The following is a 21,668-nucleotide window of genomic DNA, read 5'->3' as shown; positions in this document are numbered from 1 at the left end:
CTGTCAGGGAAGGGCGGGGGTAATCTGACAACTCCTACATTTTCTAACTTCCATAAAGAGTACCCTAGAGTCAGAAGTACATTGTTAGAGTTGGACGACACCACAGAGGTTCAGAAATGAGAACTGACTTGCCCACGCTCATATAGCTAGCCTGATCACACAGAGAGTCTGAAGAAACACCCATCACTTTCTGGAAATGCATGTAGTGTCTGATTATTCAGGATGGTATATTTTCCTCCCTCCTTCCTCTCACATCAAGGAAAGCTCCTGCTGATAAGGCCAGATCACTCTCTTGTGTCAGAGCCTAGCTCATAAAATGCTATTAAGTGAATTACTGATGACCTAATTCCCAGCTGCAGGACACATTCCATTAGAGGCAGGCTGGCTGCCAAGTAGTGTCAGCGGTGACTGGATAGTAGGAGTGATTGAAACCATCCTGCCTTGGATGGCTGGGCCTTGGAGAGTGCAGTTCCTGGTGGGGAGGAGGTGCTCCTCTTCCCCAACGTCCGTCCTAGGTCTTTTTCTGGGAACTGAATTCATCAGCTTCAAAGAGAACTTTCTTGAAATACCAAGGGTCCCTGTTACAGAAGCAGCTAAGGTAATACTTCCCCGATCATAAATATCTAGAATCATCAGCAGATTTAATCACTACCATCCATAGCACCAACTTGCAAATATTGTTTGCCAACCACATCATCACTTCTTTCTTGCTTGCCTTTATTGTCACCTGTCTGTCCTCCTACTTCTATATGTTTCATTTTCTAAAAGGACAATGAGTTCCTACATGGTAATATGGTGGGGAAAAGTAGAAAGGGTATGGTCTATTTTTAACTTACCCCAGTACTCCACACATGAGAATTAAGTTTTTATTGGGGAACAAAACATATGGCAAATTGAAATTAGGATAAAAGTCCCATGTGGGTCATTTTATAGCTGATATTTACTTCTCTCAGAATTGGTATAGAGGTTAAATAAGATCAAGTACTTTGTAAGCTTTATAAAGCAATGTAATAAATGTAAACACTTCTGTTAGAGGTTAAAGAAAAAGTGGGAAAGTATTTAAATTTCAAAGGAACTTGGGATTTAGTTAGCCTTTACAAGTGTGGGAAATCATGCAGCAGAACTCACACAGGACCAGGAGGCAGGAAACCTGGGTGCTAATGTTGGCTTCATGTCTAATCCACTCTGATAAAGTCACTCATCTCCTGACTCCTACTTTCTCATCTGTGAAATGGAAAAGTAGACTGGAAGATCACAACATCCTTTCTAGTTCTGAAATTTCTATCTTTAAATCAAGATGAGAGTAAACTGGAAAATTTATTCATTCATTGTTCATATCCTAACCTATTCATTAAGTGCTTCAGACATCCCATTGTTCAGTTTTTTCTCTTAATCTCACTTCTCCACCTTTCTCCCTCTCCATCTTTGTATTATTTATGACTCATTTTTTTTCTTTATGATTTTTATTTTGTCTTCACTACCTCTGTTTCCAGCTTTTAGTGGTGTCAGGTGGGCACTCCTTAAATTACCAAACTCATTTCTAGGAACTGTTATGTCAAACCGACTACCACCACTAAAATGTACTGTATGAGTGCATTTGACTGTGTTTGGACAAATGAGGTGCCCATGTGTCTGCCAGTGTTTATTTGAAGTTAAGAAGACAGAGGGTTTTATCAGTTATCCAGAAGCTTGGCAGAGCGGCCTGAAAGGAAGTAAACTAGGAATCCAAAGATTCTGTGGTAAACCCTATGACTGAGAACGATAAAATAAAAAGAATGAAAATAAGTAGATTCTTGGCATTCTGTGCTTTCACATTTTATTCATCTAAAAATTGCTAATGTCCTGCTACATTGCCAAAACTCTGGGGAGATGTTTTTATTATACGTATGTTCCTTAATCAACTGAGAGTAGGACCTAGAAAATAAACCTTCAGTAACCAATATCTCAATGAAATTATGACCAGTTTGAGCATATATGGCTTTCTTCTTTACTTCTTTCTAAGAAATAACTACCCTCCTCTAATCCCGTTACCTCCTAGTATCGTCCGTCAAAGGCTTACAGCCCCAAATTACAGCCTTTGGCTTCCTAGACCTTTAACGTATTTCTGAATTTTTCCTAATTTCAGAAAGAAAATTAGAAGGCTCATGACTGAGCAATATGCACTAAACTCAGACCATGAGTGACAGGTATTTCAAAAATTTCTCCAACATTTGTGATGTTACTATTATCTCTTCATTCCTACATACCATGACTCTGAGAAGGAGCTCCAACTGGCACAAATTTCTCCTTTATTTCAGTCCTATCTCAACTAGACAAGTTTCTTAATGCCCTTCATACTCATACAGTTCTCCCTCAGCCTGAACTCATACACATTCTAAAGCACTCTTTCTCACAATTCTAGCCTTTGGGTCTATTTTAAAATTAGAACCTTTGAACCTCTAATATCAAAATATTGTGGTTTAGTCAGTGGTGAAAACAGAACAGAGGCCAAGCTAGGACCAACACAAAGTCCCTTATAAATCCCAGCAACAGAAATAATAAGTCATCAGAGAGGAAAAAAATGTGGAAAATTAGCTCACTATGTCACTTGACAATTTTGCAGACTTGGCATCTACATCAGGCAATTTGTAAAACTCCTTTTTCTATTCTATCCCTACAGAACTTTTCCCTGTATCTTTCTCTTTTGTGTCTATTATAAAAGGCTAGACTTCAGAGGTATCTAATATAAACTGTTCTTTTCTTTACTGTATTATAATTAATTTCACCTTCCCTGGACTTCCCATGGTATTGACTACCTGCTGCCTGGCACTATTGGTCATTTGTAAGTGAAATCTGCCATCCCAATCAGAGTGTACGCCCCCTGAAGGCAAAGACCGTCTCATTCATTTCGCACACACTGGACTCACAGTAGACCTCTGAAAGTGTCTATTAAACTGAATTGCTTTCTCTTTGTGAGACTGGCAGGCACTCTGATGGCTTATAATAGTTTTTCTTTCAAACACTTCCTTTTTTGGTGCAAACTCCACGTGACCCACAGTTATCTAGGGCAGTAAGTAATGTTTAAGTGATTATAGCAGAAAGCTGAAATTCCACCAGCACTCTGGGAGTTGCAGTCAGAGATCAGCACAGCTACCTGCTTAATATTTCAAAGAAGTGGCATGGTCCTTTCATAGAGGTTTCTGCCATCGATCCTCTCTGAGGATTCATCACCCAGCCACATTTAACATTCAGTAGGTCAGACCTTTATTCGAGATGACATCATCTGAGCCGTTGGTGCAATTCAATCTTAGCATATATCCTGCCCAACCTCCAACTCCTCCTCCTCCCCCATCCTTTCATTAGGGATTCAGCCAATAAATAGCAGGTAATCCACAGCCCAGAGATTTTATTTAGTGACATTGTAGGGGGAAGGGTGGAGAGTGAAAGCTGTGTGGCCCCTCCTACACCAGCAGTGAGCCTTTAAGACAATTTGAGACTCTGAACGGAATGAAAACTCTCCCTTGCTTCATGGAAATGAAACCGAGCAGCGCTATCAGCCCGGAGCCCAGACCAAGACAGCGGGTTGCCAGTCGCCTGGGTAATTCTGTCCCTTACAACTTGAAATCAGACATAAGTCTTTAGAAGGTATTTCTCACGCGTGAAATAAACACCTCTCTGCCTCCTGCTGCCCCTGCGTGAGGTGACTCAGTAACGGGATTTTTCTTCTCCCGTTTGAGTCCTTGAACACCCACAGGCTCACCTCCACCATCCTCCCTACTCCGGTTTCCTCCTTTTTACATCCCCTTCCCCCACTTTTCCTCAGTCAAATAGAAACGGTCAGGTTTCCCTCCTGCTCTGGAGCCGCCACTGACATCAAGTAGGGTCTCCATGGAAACCAGGAGGCGCATACCTGTCTCCTGCTGCCCCAGTACGGAAAGAAGGAAGGAATTCGGGAATCGGGGTAGAGGCTTGGCAGGGTATGGGGGAGCTGCAAGGACACCCTCCCTATACTAAAGTGAACTTGGTTGAACTTGGTGAGGAATAAATTGCATTCATGCAGAGGGTGATAACGTAGAAATAGAAGGAGCCAAGAGCTGAGACTCTCTTAGTTTTAGTTTCAGCCTAGAAACCCTCAAAGGAGAAAACAGTCCAAGAAATCCCAGGGTCCTCCCACTGGTCAATTTCTTATGTACCCAGTAGGGCTTAGCCAAATTTGGAGATTATTTAGGGGAGTCAGTCTCTGTGTGTAGTTACAGTGAAGCAGCTGACACACCCTTCTCAAACAAAACACTTTCCTGAAAGTGCTTTAAATGAGCGAGAGCCAACCTCACTGCAGCCTCCAGTGTGCCTGGACATTCTACATATATTCACTCACTTTATCCTCAGGAAGCTGGCATTATGACCCCTACTTTACAGACAAGGGAACAAGCTCAGAGAGATGTTACTCTTCCAAGTTGATAAGATAGTAAGAACAGAAATTTGAACCCAGGCTATGATCATTAAAGCCCAGATTCTTTTCCAGTTACAGTCTATAAACTTCTTGGCCTTATATTTTCTTTCATAAAGAATCTAAGGGAATCTCTCTCATTTCTTCATTGGAAAGAAAGAAGTAATGATCATGACAACTGTTCATAAAGAGACTAGACCGGACATCTAAGAACACTGGGTTGAGTCTGTGAAGGTCTAGAAGTGACTGAGTTGGAGACAGCTGCAATGACATTACCTCTTCATGACAATGGCAAGGGTGGCTGGCTGATGATGCACACTTTTGGAGAAGCTCTTGGGATAATGAGAGGGTGGTAGACAGTTATTTTGTCCATAGCCTCACACATGATGTAAAGTCTTGGAGAAAGCTGGACCTCCAGAGTAGCTATGAAACCCAGCAGGAACTTTTGGGACCTTCTTGGGTATATGAGCCCCCCACAACTCACCATGTCCCCCTTCTTTTGAAGTAAAAGTTTTCCTTCAGCACTCATCGCACTCCAGTCTCAAAAGGCTGGCTCAAGAGTAAATGATTTAAAAAACGTGAACATGTAGTAACAAAGAATAGCAGTTGGGCTGGGGAAACTGGTAACAGTTTAAACAATAGATCACCCGTATAGCAGAGTCACAGGACATTTAGTTCCTCCCTGGAGGACATAGATAATGATGTCTAATGCACATTCTTAAGTTATTTTTATACAAACCATACTCTCATCAGATAGAAACTGCTGACCATAAGCACAGAGACCCCAGACTGATTGGAACCAGAAGGTTGATGATGTTGACTCCTGAAACATTGTCCTGCTATGTCAACCAATCAGTCCACGAGCTGATCAAGCACCTTGCAATCTACATCCCTAATTTTGCCTTTAAAAATCCTTCTCTGAAAGCAATTGAGGAATTTGGATCTTTTAAGCATGAGCCGCCTGTTCTTCTTGCTTGTCACCCTGTAATAAATGCTGTACTTTCCTTCATCGCAACGTGGTGTCAGTAGTTTGGCTTTGCTGTGCAGACCTGAGTGGACTCAAGTCCAGGTTAGGTAACAGCTATATCTTGCTGGATCTCTATTTTTCCTTCTCTTGTTTGCGGTAACACATCCCAGTTCTGCTTTGGTTCTTCTCCTTAGTATATTAAGGATCCTTGTATTAGTACCCTAGCACTACGGTAACAAATTACCACAAATTTGTTGACTTGAAACAACATAAATATATTATTTTACAGTTCTGGACCTCAGAAGTCTTGCTGGACTAAAACCAAGGTATGGACAGTGCTCTATTCCTCCTGGAGGCTCTAAATGGAGAAGCTGTTCCTTGCTTTTCCCAGCTTTTAGAGGCTGCCCACATTCCTTGGCTATTTCTTTTTCATAACCAGTATTAGCACCACTCCATCTTCTATTGTCACAACTCTTCTGGCTTTGACTTTACTGCCTTCTTCTTTTAACCCATGTGATCACATTGGGCCACCTGGATAATCCAGGATAATCTTTCCATCTCAAGATCCTTCATTTAATTACATCTGCAAAGTTTCTTTTGTCATCTACAATAATATATTCACAGGTCTGGAGGATTAGGATATGAGTATCTTTACAGGGGACATTACTTGGCTTACCACAACTGCATGTCTTTTCTATCTTAAAACTGATGATACTTTTTCAACCTTTTGTCACTTTTAATTTATCACTTAGTCTGATTTATCAATCAGTCTCTTTCCCATGATAGTTAACTTTTAGTTTTGTTTTTTAGAAAAGCTAGTTCCTTGCTATCTCTATTTCCCCATTTACCATTCACATAGCTCTCCACTACTACTGGCCTCTGTCCAATACAAAAACTGTCCTGTTCAAATTCAAAATGACCTTCAAATTGCCCATTTCAGTTGACATTTACCAGTCTATTCTTAACTGTACTTGACAGTAGCTTTTGACTTTGTTTAATTTTTTTCTTCATGAAATTTTGTCTTCCATTGGATACTAAGACAATATTCCTTTTTTCCCTCATTCTATTCCTGCATCAGTCCTTTTTTTGTGGATTCTTGTCATCTGCCTTTCTTTAAACACTAGTGTTTTCTAGAGACTTGCTACTCAAAGTGTGGCCTCATACCTGCAGAATCAGCATCACCTAGCAGCTTGTTAGAAATGATATCAGGCCCACTCCAAAGTTACTGAATCAAATTTTGTATTTTAATAAGATCTCCAGGTGACTTGCACACACACTAAAACTTGAGAAACACCAGTCTAGAAATTTGTATTTAATGTTTTAACATGTTCCATAGAAGATCTGATCTACTATTCCATCTCTAACTACAAGCCCCAGATTTAAATCTTCAGCCTACATCACTCTTTGTATACAGAGCTATCTATCAGACCTCTTTCTCTACACATGCCATAGGCATTTCAAACTCACCCCATTCAAAATGAAATCATTATCACCAACCCCCCAGGTTCCCTGTTTTGGTGAAAAACTTCTTTACCCTAGTACCCAAGGCATGACTCCCCCTTCCCTTCCTCATCTCCACAATCACATAGTCATCTTACCAGGTCAATTCTCAGAAATATCTCCTCACATCTCCAACCCCTACTGTTGATATGGGTCATGACTGTATCATCTATTACCTCTTAACTTGTCTCCCTATCTGCAGTCATATCAGAGCTCCTCACGTGACTGCTACTATTTCAGTGTTTGAAAGGTTTTTGAAACACACATACTGGCATACAAACACACACATATCACAGACACACACATACACAACTTAATCAAACCAGTCTCCTGGTTTTAAAACTTCCCTGTCATATATAGAATAATATCCTAACTTTTTAGCATGGTGACAAAGGCACCATTGATTTGGCCCCTGACTCTTTTGTCTCTTTCCTACCAGTGCTCCCCTCCCTGCATAAACATTTTGAACTACTGGTATCACTTATACCACATAGCTTCATCCTTCTTAAGTCTGTAAAATTTCTGCTCTCCTCAGCATTTTGCAACTGATAAATTCATATGAAATCTTTGAAAACTGAGCTGAGATACCACATCTTTTCCTCTGACTCTAATGTATCTTTACCCCTAGTAGAGAGGAGTATTAGTGCTTTTATATATATCTTGACTTCTTTACACACACATATACTTCTTCTCTGATGATTATAACACTTGTCACAATGTTGAAATTATAACTGCCTGTTTATATTGAAAGCGAAGATGGTGTTTTTTTCTTATTATTTATCTCTGTATCTTTACCACTTAGCACAGTCTTTAGCACATAATAGGCACTCAATTAGTGTTTTGTGAATTAATTGATCAAATAGATAGTTGGTTGATCAACTGATTAAACAGCAGCCCCCAGGTCTCAGACTACAATGCTATAAAGATAGGGATCCCTGGACACATTCAATCCACTCAGGACTCCACTAGCAATTTAAATTGGAAAGTATCTTTAAGCCAATGCTTTTAAGTGTGCCTGGATACTCCTCCAAATACCACAGTGTAATAATACTTCCTCTAGTTTTTGGATTATCTCCTAAATTAGCTGGAAGACTAAAAGATTTAAATATAAATCTGACTTCTGCAACATGAGTGTACTTCAGCTGTTTGACTTTACATGTAAAAATGTTTGAAATGTAAGAGTGTGGCTGATTTATAGTTACATATTTTTAAGAAATTGGGGGGGAGGTTTCTCATGTCTGAGCATCTTAGACGTTGGATGCCTAGTCACTCTCTGTAGGAACGTGCTGCTTGCTGTGTAAATAAAGTGGGTGCATCTTTATGGCTATCTCTCTGGAGCAGGAGTCCACCCCTAGTCCATGAAGCCACCCTAGTCTCTGCTGAGACTTGCTGAGAAAGGTGCTTCTCCCATGGCTGGGCAAGGAAGGTCTTTGTTTCTGAGGGAAGCTTCAGGCTGCATGGCAACTCTCAACCTTGTCTCTTCTCTCTGTATATGGTATACTACCAGGAGAGGTGGAAAGCTATAATCTTTTCTCCTTTCTTCTCCCCAATCCCTTTTCTTTTCCACTAGGTCTAGGATGGAGAGAGGCTAGCACTAAATCCTGCTTTTGATTATCTATACCTTGTGAGACTTGGTGCAAGTCTCACTGATAGCAACAAAAAACACCTGGATTCTAGTTCTATCTCTGGAAGTACACTGTTAACCTTTAATCAGAAAACACACAGTCCTAGCAAGGGCTTTGCTATTCTCTGTAAAGTCAAAAAATGGGAAGAAAGGGAGTCTAGGCTATGGGAGAGAAACTAACCAGGCAAAAACCAGGTTCTGGCTAGCATGAGCTGACAGGTATGCATAATCCATTTCCATTCAGAACTGGTGGCATTGTAGAAGAGCCTAGAGCAGGGATTCTCAACAATGCTAGCACATTAGAACACATGTCGGGGGCTTTTAGGAATACAGATACCTTGCCCAGACTGCACTAGAACCAAAATGGGTGACCCTGTGTGGTCAGCACCACGAAAACCAGAGCTGAAAGTGAAAATAAGATAGGTGGAATAAAATTCTATAAAGGGATGAAAACCAAACCAAGGGCTTTTATAGGAGTAAAAGGCTGGTAGGAAAAGCTGAAGTAAGGTGTCAGGACAGGGTAAAAATGAATGGATGATTGTACCAATGTGGTAAAATCAGGGTCTAAGAAGCAAGAAATAAAATAAAGGTGGATGGGGCCCTCAAATTGGGTTGGGATATAAATATTGGTGTTGTACATACCCTCTACTCCAATCCTTAGGCTTGGTTGCCCCTCTCTGTGCTTCTAGAGTTTTTAATTGTATTATTATTCACTATTGCTATCTTTTGAATTATATTTGCCCATTTACATGTTTAAATCCCAAGGGCCTAGTATTTTCTTATGAAGAAAAGGTGCTCAAAAAAAATACTGAGTGAGGTACTAAAGAGCCAAAATTTATGGCACTGTACATGATAGTATGTTTAGGGCAAAAAGTCAAAAACATTCTCTGAGGACAAAACCCTAACACTACCCTGGGCAGGTGGGAATGAGATGCCTCCATACATTCTTAGTGAAAACCAGTGCATCCACCTCTGGGAGATATCGGCTAGACTGGGTTGCTGTTTTGGAGACCTGAAGCCAGTGATGACTTTCCTCCATTCTATCAAGAAGCACAGGAGTAACTAGAGGTATAAATGGGTTGATGGTTTGATGGTAAATAATGTACAGTTCTTTTCCTTGTTTCCAATTCATTTAATCATTGAACAAAACTTTTATTTGACCAAGGAACTGAGCTAAACATTTGGGGATACAATGACAATCATGGTTGTGTGTGTTGTGGGTGTTCTGTGGTTTTACAACCTTATTTTTTTAAAGGAAGAGGCATCACATATGACACATATAAACGTGGATACTTACAGATATTAATTTATGATGTTATATGCCATAATTTAAATTATAATTACATAGGAGGCAGTATATGTCAAGAACTGGGAGGGATCCAAAAATTTGTCCAACTTACAAACTAACAAATTAGCCCACCATAGTTTTATGAATGTTGGCAGATTTCTGGGTCAGAGACAAAGGACTTTATTACTCAGAAGGTAGCATGAGACTCATGTTTGTGCCAGTTCTCTGCGTCTTCTAAGGCCCCCATAGGTGACACAGGTAGGCATGGATAACTGCTGTGGAGTGGACACAGTTATTTTTGTTACACTGAGGAACCCTGAGCTTAGGAAGCCCCAGTGTCTTATAGTGGGCTGCAAGCAAACCCACCCAATCTTTACCCTGGAGGAAGACATTATCTTTATTATACTGAATAGCAAAAAAGATTGCCCTCTCTTCTGGAGCAAGACGCTACCTCTATCTTCCAAGGCTGCTATATACAAACAGTTGAAAGACAGTTTAGAACAAAAAGTTGTCAGTGCTTCTACTCACAAGTTGTGCAGAAACACAAAGGACTCATGGAGAACTGTCTCCCAATATTACAATGGTACAGGGTAGTGTACACTTGGATATATAAAGTGGAAGGAGATAAAAAGGAGGGGTAAATTGATAAAAGCAGATACCAAAAAATAAAGCCAACACAGCCAGGATAATGTATCCTAGGTGTAATTAAGAGCAGAGCTAGAAAAAAGCAGTTAGAAAAGTTGACATCTGCTTCAATTATGGAGAGAGAATAACTCAGAGGATTTGAGTGAGAAATAAAGAATCTAAGGAGCTTCTCAGGAAACATAGAGGTCATCAGAAAGAGCATCTTCAGGTTGCAGAGCCAGCTTGAAAGTATCTTGTCCCTTCAAAAACCATGCTGCTAAGAAACAGTACCTAACAAATGTGGGAGTAAAACAGGATAAAGATGAAAAGCCAACTTTGTCTATGTAGCTATTACAAAGGCATATACTAAAGCTGCCACACTCTACTTGTAACACATTGACTTACAGTAAACAGGGTTGCTGGATGTTTGCCACTATCCCAGCTTTTTCAGAAGTCTTAAGCTGGTTCCTTTTAGTCCTACCCAGTTTGAGGATCTAGGTTTTTTCTTTACATCATCATAGCACTTTTGTTTCAGGGGCTAATGAATGTCCTAGGCTTTTGAAAGTGGGGAGGGGATTGTAATATTAGGGTAATTACTTACAGAAAACTCAAAGACTATAGGGGTTAATTCAATAACTTTTATCTCTCATTCACAAAATCCATTCCCAGTGTTCCTGATCAGATGGTATATTAGTCAGCTTTGCTGCATTCACAACTGACCGCAAAATCTTAGTGGCTTTCAGCAACAGAGCACAGTATAATTGGTGGCTGCAGCTTGGCTGCAGATGCTGTGTCTCTGCTTGAATCTATTCGGCTCTGCTCCATGTGTCTCTTTATTCTTGGACCCAAGCTAAAGAAGAAATCTCTAAGTGGGATGGGCCACTTCATGGTAGGAGGCAGAAGCAAAAGAACTGGCAGAATCTCACAATGCCTCCCTTCTGGAAGGTGGTAGGATAGACCAAGTACATCACCCAGCTGAGTTCAACATCAAAAGGAAGGAGTTCTTACCGGGAAGCGAATATACCTGTAAATCATAATTTAATTTATAATGAATAGTTTTCTTGGGAATTTTTTTTCAAACTGTCACTCTGGGATCTTTCCTCCATCTTGGGGTAGTACTACTGTCTAGGGTCTCTCTGAGATAGAAACGTAACTGGCAGGAAACCTACTAGAAAGCAATAATCAAATGACATGTGTATGGGGAAGGAAGGTTTCTAATCCAAAAGCAGACTCAAAAAAAGACATCAAGGGAAGGAAGAGGTACAAGGTCAAAGGCACAGCTTAGCAGTTGCTGACCGTGATCATGGTCCCTGGTGGACTGGGTCATTCAGGACACTCAGAGGAGTCTCCTTGAAAATCAGACAGGGGAAAGGCACCAACAGTTGGTTCTTCTATCCGTAGCAGTTCCCTGGCAAAGATGAGTAGACAGATTCCCTGTCGCTTTGTCTCAGACATCCTGCAGGGAAAGTCTAGTTGGTGTCTTCCTGAAGCTCAGCGTTCCAGTTCCTTCAACTGCTCGGGCGGATACCCCTGTTTCCTTCACTTAGTAATCATGAAGAGTTCTGCTCTTCAATCAACTTTGATTTTTGTATTTACTCCAAGGCCTGAGTGCCACAGGGGAAGTAGAAAAGTAAGGAAATGCAATAAACCTGGGGATCATCTATGTGGAAGAAAGAACTTCCTTTTTATCCTTAGGTAGAGGCAACTGAAAAGTCAGACTAAGAGCAAGTGATGGGCAAAATATACGCAGGGGTGCCCTCAGTCTTTAGAGGTTACTCTTGCCCTCTCCTGGAGTACTCTGTCCTGATTCATCACTCAGGTAAATAAGAGGGCTGTGGATCTAGATTAAGACTCAAATATGCAACAGGACCTTGAAGAAATACTTTGCTCACCAGCATCCCTGTTTTAGGTGTCTCCCAGCCCCCATCCAACTTCCAATCTCCTACAGATACACCCCAGATATACAGAGAATCATTATTTATTTATTTGTTTAATAACCTCACTTTAACATCTCAGCTTTAAATTGAGAGCCCACAGCTGTTTAAATTGCCGCATTATTCCAGTCGCACCCCAGAGCTTTCAGGAACCATGGGGACCTCGCACTTTAGTTGAAATTACATGTGTGTGTCGATGAAAACAAAGAATGCCAGGATGACTAAAAGCTTTGCTCATCATGTCCCCTTGATTCTGTATACCTTTTCTTCAAAAAAAAAAAAAAAAAATCACTCTGTTGATTCCTCGGCTATTTAAACGTCATTACTATTTTAGCCACAAGTAAGATTTTGGCATTCTGCATGAGCATTTGCTTGCATGCCCAAAATGGGAGGAAAGATGTTAAGAAAGTGCTCCTGAGAGTGACAGGGAACATGGGAGGACATAGTATGTGAGACTATTTGAGTCATTTTTGTGAAAGGCTTGGAAGCTGCAGCTTTCTCTCCTGCAAAGGATAAACTCCCAAACCTCAGTGGCTCCATCAAATGACATATGAAATCCAAATGGCTAGCAGGAGAGAGTGTTCTCTCTGGTAAGCCACCTCCTGAGTCAATCATATACACACCCAGACCCTATCTGGGGGCATCTCCCTCTTCTGGAGGCTCAGATTCCTCTCCACTCAGGCTTTGAGTGAGGAAAGAGACTAGCGGACGAGGAGCCAGGCCTGGCAAAAGGCATCAATCACTCCTGCCCACATTCCGTTGGCCACAACTCAGCACACAACCCCACCTAACTGGAGCTGGGGGAGCCTGGGTCATGTAATCAAGCTGAATGCTCAGTCAGAAAGAACAGGACAGGAATTTGGTAAATAACCAGTCAGTGTTCGCAACCAGCTAGCCCTGAAATTAAGAGTGCAGTTAAAGCCGCCTCCCTTTGGATCCTCAATGTTCACAAATTATTGCTGAACACTCTCCTGTCTTTCTGGGTGATGCTGCTGCCTCAGAAGCCTTTGCGGTGCTTAGAAACCCTGCCAGCCAGGCTTCCCTCCCGCCACGTAGCCCCCACCCTACCTTCTGCTCCACATGGCAAAGGTATTGCTGGCGGCAGTAAAGTGTTGCTTAAGGTGGGGAGGGGGTGGGTAAGTAACTGGTTACAAAATATTGCTTGGGACACTGAGCTTATAATTTCATCACTGTCTACTTTTCCAGCTTACTCCACATCCACAGTACTCTAGAGATAATTTCTTCTTGTTTTCTGAGGCTACAGCTGAGCATATTTTAAACACTGGTGCCCACCCTCAGGGTATCCTGACACTCATCCTATGGGCAAGACTGCATGCCAACTTCAGGATATGAAACAGGTTTAAAAATAGTATTCCTGTCCCTACCCATAACTTTCCAGAGAATAGGTACAGGGATATTCTTGTGTGAGATAAAATTGGTATCTCTCCCCTGCCCCCAGCTTCCCCTTCTTTTTTAATTACTTCCTTCCTCCCACTATTTTCCACACTATCTGAATTGTATCAGCCCCAGGCATATGGGAAAGTGGGTACCACCGGATGGCTATTGTCAGTCAGGAAATAGTTACCATCAAACACTGTTTGCTAATGATCATATTTGATGTGATAAAATGGATGTGAATATTAAGTTTGAACCATCTCGGCACCATCTCAGATTTAAAAAAAAAAAAACAGGCATGAGAACTGACAGCTTTGCATAAACCATTTTCTTTCTATTTTCTGTAATTCTGACATATTCACATTTCACTAAATAAGAGTGAACACCACCATCCGCCCACTCACCAGGCGTTCACTTTATATATAGCTATAGATATTCAATGCAAAACAAAGCAAAAAATGATTCGTGTAACATAGAGTTTGTGGGGTTCTCAAGAGAGCTGGGGCTAAAATTTTTATATTTAACTTTGGTCCTGGTTGTGGTTCTACAAACTGGCATTGGTTAAGACACTATGCAACCTTGTGCTTCAGCTCCTTGTTTATCATTCATTCACTCATGCATTCAATATTTTTGTGTGTGTCCTGAATACCTGGGACTATGCTAAGTTCTAGGAACACAGAGTAGAATGATACCATTTTTGCATGAGGAGCTCACAGTCTCATGGATGCTATTATAGAAGGACATATACAATAGTAACTGTTATATCTGGGGAAAGGGGAGAGTGACAAAGGCTTCAGAACCCTGGATGGCTCTTCAGAGATGAAGCATTATCCAGACAGAAGACTTTATCTTACATACCTTTGCACTGAGTGATCACCACGGGCTGGGCACTGTTTGGGGAACTACAAATGTGATAAGACCTAAGGCTGCAGAGACCGTTAGAATTTAGACTTTAGAAGGTCTTATAAACTGTACATCGTTTTGGACTTCATGCCTGAGCACTTTGTGAGTAGAGAGTCACAGGATCAGTGCCTCAGAACTGCTTTCTTACTCACTGTCATGGTGGGGGACACAAAAGGATTGCATAGATTCAAAGGTTAGGCCTCTATTTGGCAACTCTTTTATTAATTCACTCTCAAATCCTTAACTTCATACAATGAGATATTTCCGGACCTTTTTCAAATGGTCAGGGTCATTCAGTTCTATTTGTGTTCTCACCCTGGACACATTCCACATTTCAATCATGATGAGAGAAAACATTACTCTTGGCTTAAAGTTCCTTTCTCCATTTCTTTCCACTCCTTAGGTACTGGGAAGTCCCTGAAATCAAAGCTCTTGGAGCTTAACTTGAGGAGTCTGGGAGGTTCAATCCTTAGAAAAGAGTAAGGTGTCATTAGCGTGTGCTTTCGATACTCTGTAAGCATCTAAACACAGATGTTTTCATCTAAAGACAGAAAAACGTGGAAGGCCTTCAAGTCTGCATGCTTCTAAGAGCATAGGTCTAGCATTCTAAACAGGTTACGCTTGGTTCCAGTTCATAATGAGACTCCCTGCTGGCTTTCAAGTTCTGGCTACAACTTAGTGACTCCAACCACTGACCACCCACCACTCTCATTTCAAAAAACTCTGGCCCTGTAAGTCACCTAATTCTGGCCTTGGTAAGGTTATCCTTCAGGATACAAATGTTTTTGATGGAACAATTTGGATACAATGGTCTCTTGTGACCCACTAAGAAAGCTTACTTCCCTCTCCCTGCCTGGCCACCTCCACGCACAGGCCCCTGCAGTCCTGGGAGAAATTTAAGTTCCAAAGACAGCCTAACCTGGATTTCTGGAGCTGTTGGTCAGGGCTCTGTCCCCGTACCCTCTCCTCCCTCTGAGATATTGGGCCTAGAGTGCCGTCCTTACTTCAGCCCCACGGTGGGTGTTCTGGACCACACTAGTGAGAACAGGCTGAGCTCCCTCTTGGTGGGATGTTGGGGTTCACTTCCTTCAGCCGCTGTCTGAGAGCCTGTGGCCAAGCACTTCAGCAGCTGAGTCCCGGGAAGCCCAGGGAGCTACATTTGAGGATTTCAGCTACTGCTGCTTTCTTCCACACCAGCTCCTGTGGATAGGTGGGTGGGGCAAAACTTTCCATAGGAAGTAGCCACACTTTCTTCTCCCTTGCCCACTGCCACACCCCCACTGCCCATCCTGACCAATGCTTACCAAATTTGGGGAGAGTGTTCAGTTTTTAAGGAAGCTGAGTTCAAAATGTAAAGTTCACTGAGAACTTGACACAGTCCTCTTGCAGAACTTCACACAGATAGAGCCCACACCAATCTCAGGTGGACCTAATTAACCACCTCCTATGTTGAGGGTTCCCTTAGCAGTGTTCTCTGAACCAGGCCTCCAGGTTCAGGGCATATGCAGAACCTCTTTTATTAACCTGACAGGCCTTCAGGAGAGTGACTTGCCCAGCTCTCCCATTCTCATCTTGTCCAAAGACTTGCTCAATAATGCTTAGGCATTAAGAACAAAGATGGAAGTGTTAATCAGTTTGGAGATGTTGATGACCTCAACACAAGGTGGGGCGGGAGGCTCTGAGACATCGGCTCACGTGCCTGTTATTCTTGAAGCATCATAGGGATGTTCCCTGCTTAAGGTTTCTATACTTCCTCACTAGCACTAGAAAAGCACTTCCCCCAAACCTCAACTTTTAACGATTATTTCTTTCAGAAACAAGAGGAAAACTTTCCATAAGAGTGGTAAAGGGCGATTATTCCTAATGGCAAATTGGAATCTTTTCCTGACCATATTTACTGTGCTGTCCAGGGCTCTCCCTTTAGAAATAGGTTTACCTTTTTTAAAGATAGCTGGATTAAGAAGGATGGATTTGTGGATCATATTTCATGACCCTTCTAGGGAAACTAATTAGGGTCAACAGACAGAGCACCTTACAAAGACCGTGTTAGAATCATTGCTCTGCTGGTATATTAGCCATGAGAAACTTACGTCTATACAGATGCTAATTCAGCTCTTGTAAGGCCTGTTATTTTCTAGTCTTAACCGGGGATTGCAGGTTGCCCTACCATTCCAAGCAGTCAGGAAGAGTTTCTTCTTTTTGTCTCACTGAACCACTGTGTTGGTGACTGAGTCCCATCTAGAATTAAGGCAAAGTGACGTGCGTGGGTGTATGTGTGCTGTGATGCCTGTGATGTGATCTAAGTTGCAATCAGACTCACATGTTAACACTATCACAAATGGTGCACACGTGTAATGGCAGTATTTTGCCCTTACTAACCCAGCTGAGACTTAACTGACAGCCATCCCCAAACCAAAGCTTCTTGCAGCTTCCTTGACTGGTGTTCAGGGGCTGCTCTTGGAGTTTCAGCTTGAAAGAAAAGTTCTTGGTGCAGATGAAGAGATGGGTCTACTTTTTGAAAGACCAGGCCATTGAAGGACTCAGGTCCAAGATGTCAGCAACCTGAAAGTCCTTCTCACAGGAAGACAATGATTATTTAGAGAGAATTCTGACTCAACAAGGTTTCCAGAAGCTTCCACAGTGCCCTTAAAACAACCTAGCAACCTCAAAGCCCTTTTATCTCTTTATACCAATATTTATCCTTTTCCTCAACGAATGATTTTTCAACACCCACTATGTGGCAGACCTCATCCTAGGCCAGTGTTTCTCAGACCTTAGCTTGCAGCAGAATTCCCTGGAGAGCTTTTTAAAACACATATTAGCAGCATTCCATGGCCAGAATTTCTAATTTAGTAGATCTGGGGTAGAAGCCAAGAATTTGTGCTTCTGACAAGTTCCCAGGTGATAATTACGCTTTTAGTCCAGGGAACCTTGAGAACCTTTGTTCTACTCACTAGAAAAACAAAATAAAACAAAAAAGACACACACAGAAAAAGATCTCTATTCTCTTGAAAATTAAATTACTTTCTTTTGTCAAAAGAGCAACCTTAGTGACCCATTTAAACTGTAGTTCAACAGTTCAAACTATTAGCATGAGGAAAGCTGGCTTCTCTTTTCCTCAGTGCAAGATGGACTATAGCTTCAAAAATATAATTGCTTCATCTCTGTTCCCTGGGAGGTAAAATGGTCTCACCCTCTCCCACAGAATGAGTCAAATCACTCTTATAATGGTGTAAAGAATAAGACAAAACAGGTTTAATCTTCATTTTAAAACAGACATTCATTTTCTTCCACATGAGTTTTGGGAAAAATTCCTTGTGAAGGATGGATTGGAAGAAGTAAGTTGAATGTAGGAAAACCAGTTAAGAAACAATTATAGTAAACTTGGCCAATAAAAGATCAGATTCTGAGTTAATACAATAGTAGTGGAGGTAGATAATGGGGGGAGGGGCAGATGAAAGCATTTATAAATGTAGAAACAACCAGGTATAAAAACTCATCTCGACTGTGAAGTAAAAGTGAGGGTGATGTCAAGAGTGATTCCTAGATTTCTGTGTTGGACATTCACTAAATCAGTTAGTCACTAATTCCTAAGATTAGTAAAATTTGAAGGAAAACAAGATTAGGGAAAAGAAAATGAGCTCAATTTTAGAGTTTCCTTAGGCCATCCAGATGGAAAAGTTCTCTTAGACAGCTGTCTCTAAAGAAGCAGAGACTGGGGGTAAGCTTCAGGCTGCAGATAAAGATTTTTGAGCCACAGCTTATACAGTAGCAGTATCAGAATAAAGTAGTGGAGGAAACGTCCAGAATTATAAAGCTATCTGTGACACACCAATACTAACTGAGTGGACAAAAGAAAAGATGCCCATATAAAGACTATAAAAGATTATCAAAGAAAAAGAACAGGAAGGAACAATATTTCAGAAGCCAAAGGAGATGTTTCTTTAAAGAGAGAAGTATACATCATGTCTACTGCTATAAGAAACCCAACAGGATGAGGACTGAAAACAGTTCATCAGATTTGGCAGTGAGGTCACCAGAGAAGTTTTTTTTAAAGTGTGGAGGCCTGACATTTAATTTTATTAGGATGAGAGTAAGAGGAATTGAGACAGGAAAGAAGGTAAGTGTACAATATTCTTTAAAGTAGCTTGTGTATGATGTTGTGTATGACATTGAAACCCAGAAGAGAGAGATGCAGAGAGTGAGAGGGACAGAGAGAGAGAATTAGAATGACCAGGAACACAGATGTGTGAATTCTCTTTGAGCCCAAGGTATATTATTTCCTTGAGATCTGAAGGAAAAGAAGTAAGCTGAGTACACTAATTGATCCATTTGTAGAAAGGTGAAGAAGACTGCAATTGATAGCCTCTAACTTTTTGATGAAGCAGGAGGCAAAGCTGTTCACTGAGATGGAGAAAAGAACCAATAAATAGTTTGTGTAGAGAGCAAGTCTGGAGGAATCACTGTGTGAGGAACAGAAGAGTCCATCAGTGATATATGAACAAAAAAATCAGATGGTGCCAAGAACCTGAGAAGAGTATCAGCCCATGAATTTGTAATGACACCATTTTTCTCAACAGCATTCAGTAGTCCAAGTGAGGTGTAGAGAAGGAAAATTGAAGGATGACTCAATGGGTGGTTTGCTTCATCAAAAAGACAACAGGGCTACAAAGTCAAGAACTCTGCAAGAGAGGGACTAAGTGATGAACAATGGAGTCTCCTATACAGACTTCTAGAAGTAAACAAAACTATGAGTGAATGACAGATTCAGAAAAGGCAGTGTTCAAAGTGTTGGAGAGTGAGAAGCTAAGAATTTAAGACATAGGAAGATTAATGTTCAGTAGCTTGCATATTTATTATTTTATATTCATGTAATACTATGATCTAAGCATTGTTTAATATTAATTTATTGAATCCATATAATAACCTTAAGGAACATTATTATGGTTATAGCCCCCAATATGCAGATGTGGAAATCTGAGTCACAGAGAAATTTACTTGCCTGTGATCAGACACATACTAAGTGGTAGAGCTGGAACTTAAATCCAGGCAATTTGGCTACAGAAGTTCTACTGCTAATCAATACTTTATGCTGCCTCCCCTTTGACATTTTAGATTTCAGAGTTGCTCTGGGCCAACAGCTTTCAATTTTGGTTGCTTCTTAGATTTAGTGAGGCCACACCCCAAACTCAGAATGTCTGGGAGTGGGATCTAGGGATCTGTGGTCTACCAAGCTCCCCAGGTGATTGCAACATGCAGACCAGGGTAAGAACCACTGATCTAGACCTAAATGAAGAAGCAGCAGCAGTCAACTTGATCATACTGATAGACAAGTCGAAGTGGTGGAAACCAGAGTGAAAACACTAGCAAGAAAACACTGCCACCCAGGTGGATCTAGTAGAATTCAGAACCTCTAAGGACAGTTAGATTAAGGATGTGAAAAAAGGCAAAAATCCAGATGATAATCTCTCTAGAGAATAGTGTTGAAAATTAACACCTAATTTCCAACCCTTGTCCCTGAATATGGTAGAAGCATTTATCCTCAGGCTCAAAATTACATTAAAAAATTAAGTGATCTTCCTGGGAAAAACCAGGCTCATATAGGTGAGTGCCACACCCTGGAGTAAAGCTCTCTTCAATTTGGTACTAGGTAAGGGAGGCAGGGCACACACACCTGTCTGCCTGTCCCGCTTATGCAGCCTAAAATGAAACCTACCAACTGAAAAACTTACACAACTGCCTAGAATACAAATGCACTTAGAGATAATAAGCCTAAATAACTGTATAAGAAAACCATGCCAGCTGACCTAACCCTTACAAATATTAACAACCAACTACAGATGGCCAAATTACTTATTTCCTTTCAACTAAGATGGTGTTAATTGTAGAACACATTATTTTATATACTGCAAAAGAAAAAAAAAAAGCATCGCTAGTTAAATTGTGACATTCTATTGATTCTAAGTTGCATCCCGATTTCAGAGCTAAGAAAATCCGAAAAAAAGAGTAAGCATCTTAGAATTGATTTAATTCAGAATTTGAGGAAAACCAGTAGCAGATAAAGAATAAAAAGAGGAGGAAAATAAAACCACTGACCTCAAAATAAGCAAGAATAATTCAGAACTTGAAACTATTTTATTGTATATGTTCAGAAGTATTTAAGAAAATACTGATTCCAAAAAATAAAAAATAGCCTGCTATACCAAAACAAAGAAGTCTGAGTATAAGAAAGAGTTTTTAGAAATTTAGAATGCGATTAACAAATTTTGTTTAAATCAGAAAAAAGGCTGTAATAAATAGTTGAAGAAATTTCCCAGAATGTAAATCAACATATAAAAGGATAAAAAATTTAATAGAAAAGTTGAAGGTTAGAAAATCATTGCAGGATACCCAATGCATATCTAATACCTGTTCTACAAAGAAGCAGCAGAGAAAGTGTAAGGGAGGAATAAGTTTTTAAATAATAAGTTTTAAATAATATTGTTTACAGCTGAAGTTGTATCCATGTTTTCAGATTTAGGGCTGGTAGAATGCCAAGCAGGGTGAAAGAAAAATTCAAACTTCAAGATACAGGGGGAAAAAAATCCTAAAAGCTTTCAAGAAAAAAAGAGGGGAGGGTGTTACTAACAAAAGGATAATAAACAAATTGCCATCGAATATCTACTCAATATCATTGGATACCAAAAGGCAATGCAGCAAATGCTTACAGACACACACAGAGTTGATAGGTAGGAGATAACTATTTAGACTTGTTAAATAACAGTAGAGATATACTATTTAGAGTAATGGAGCTCATCAATAGGAGATCTAAAAATAAAATTGTCCAAAATGGGTTACTTCTTGGGAGTGGGGCTGCAGCAGACAGGGATAGAGAATTTGTTTTTATTTCATATGATATTTAGGTTTTTATTACTACTACTTTTATTATTAAAAAATAACAATCAAGATGACAAATATAGGTGGCTGCATACATGAAAATTTTTTTCAACATAGGCAATTCCCAGTTT

At 40.6% G+C, this 21,668-nt stretch overlaps 1 long non-coding RNA gene across 6 annotated transcripts in view; it reads right to left on the bottom strand.

Moving 5' to 3' along the window:
- LOC116663657 overlaps positions 1 to 21,668 on the bottom strand; it is a 333,860-nt gene that overhangs the window by 53,761 nt on the left and 258,431 nt on the right. The gene's annotated exons all lie outside the window — the stretch shown is intronic.

Source organism: Camelus ferus, chromosome 1 (genome assembly GCF_009834535.1).
Source record: "Camelus ferus isolate YT-003-E chromosome 1, BCGSAC_Cfer_1.0, whole genome shotgun sequence".
NCBI classification, from domain to species: domain Eukaryota; kingdom Metazoa; phylum Chordata; class Mammalia; order Artiodactyla; family Camelidae; genus Camelus; species Camelus ferus.
This window is presented reverse-complemented; position numbering and strand designations above follow the sequence as displayed.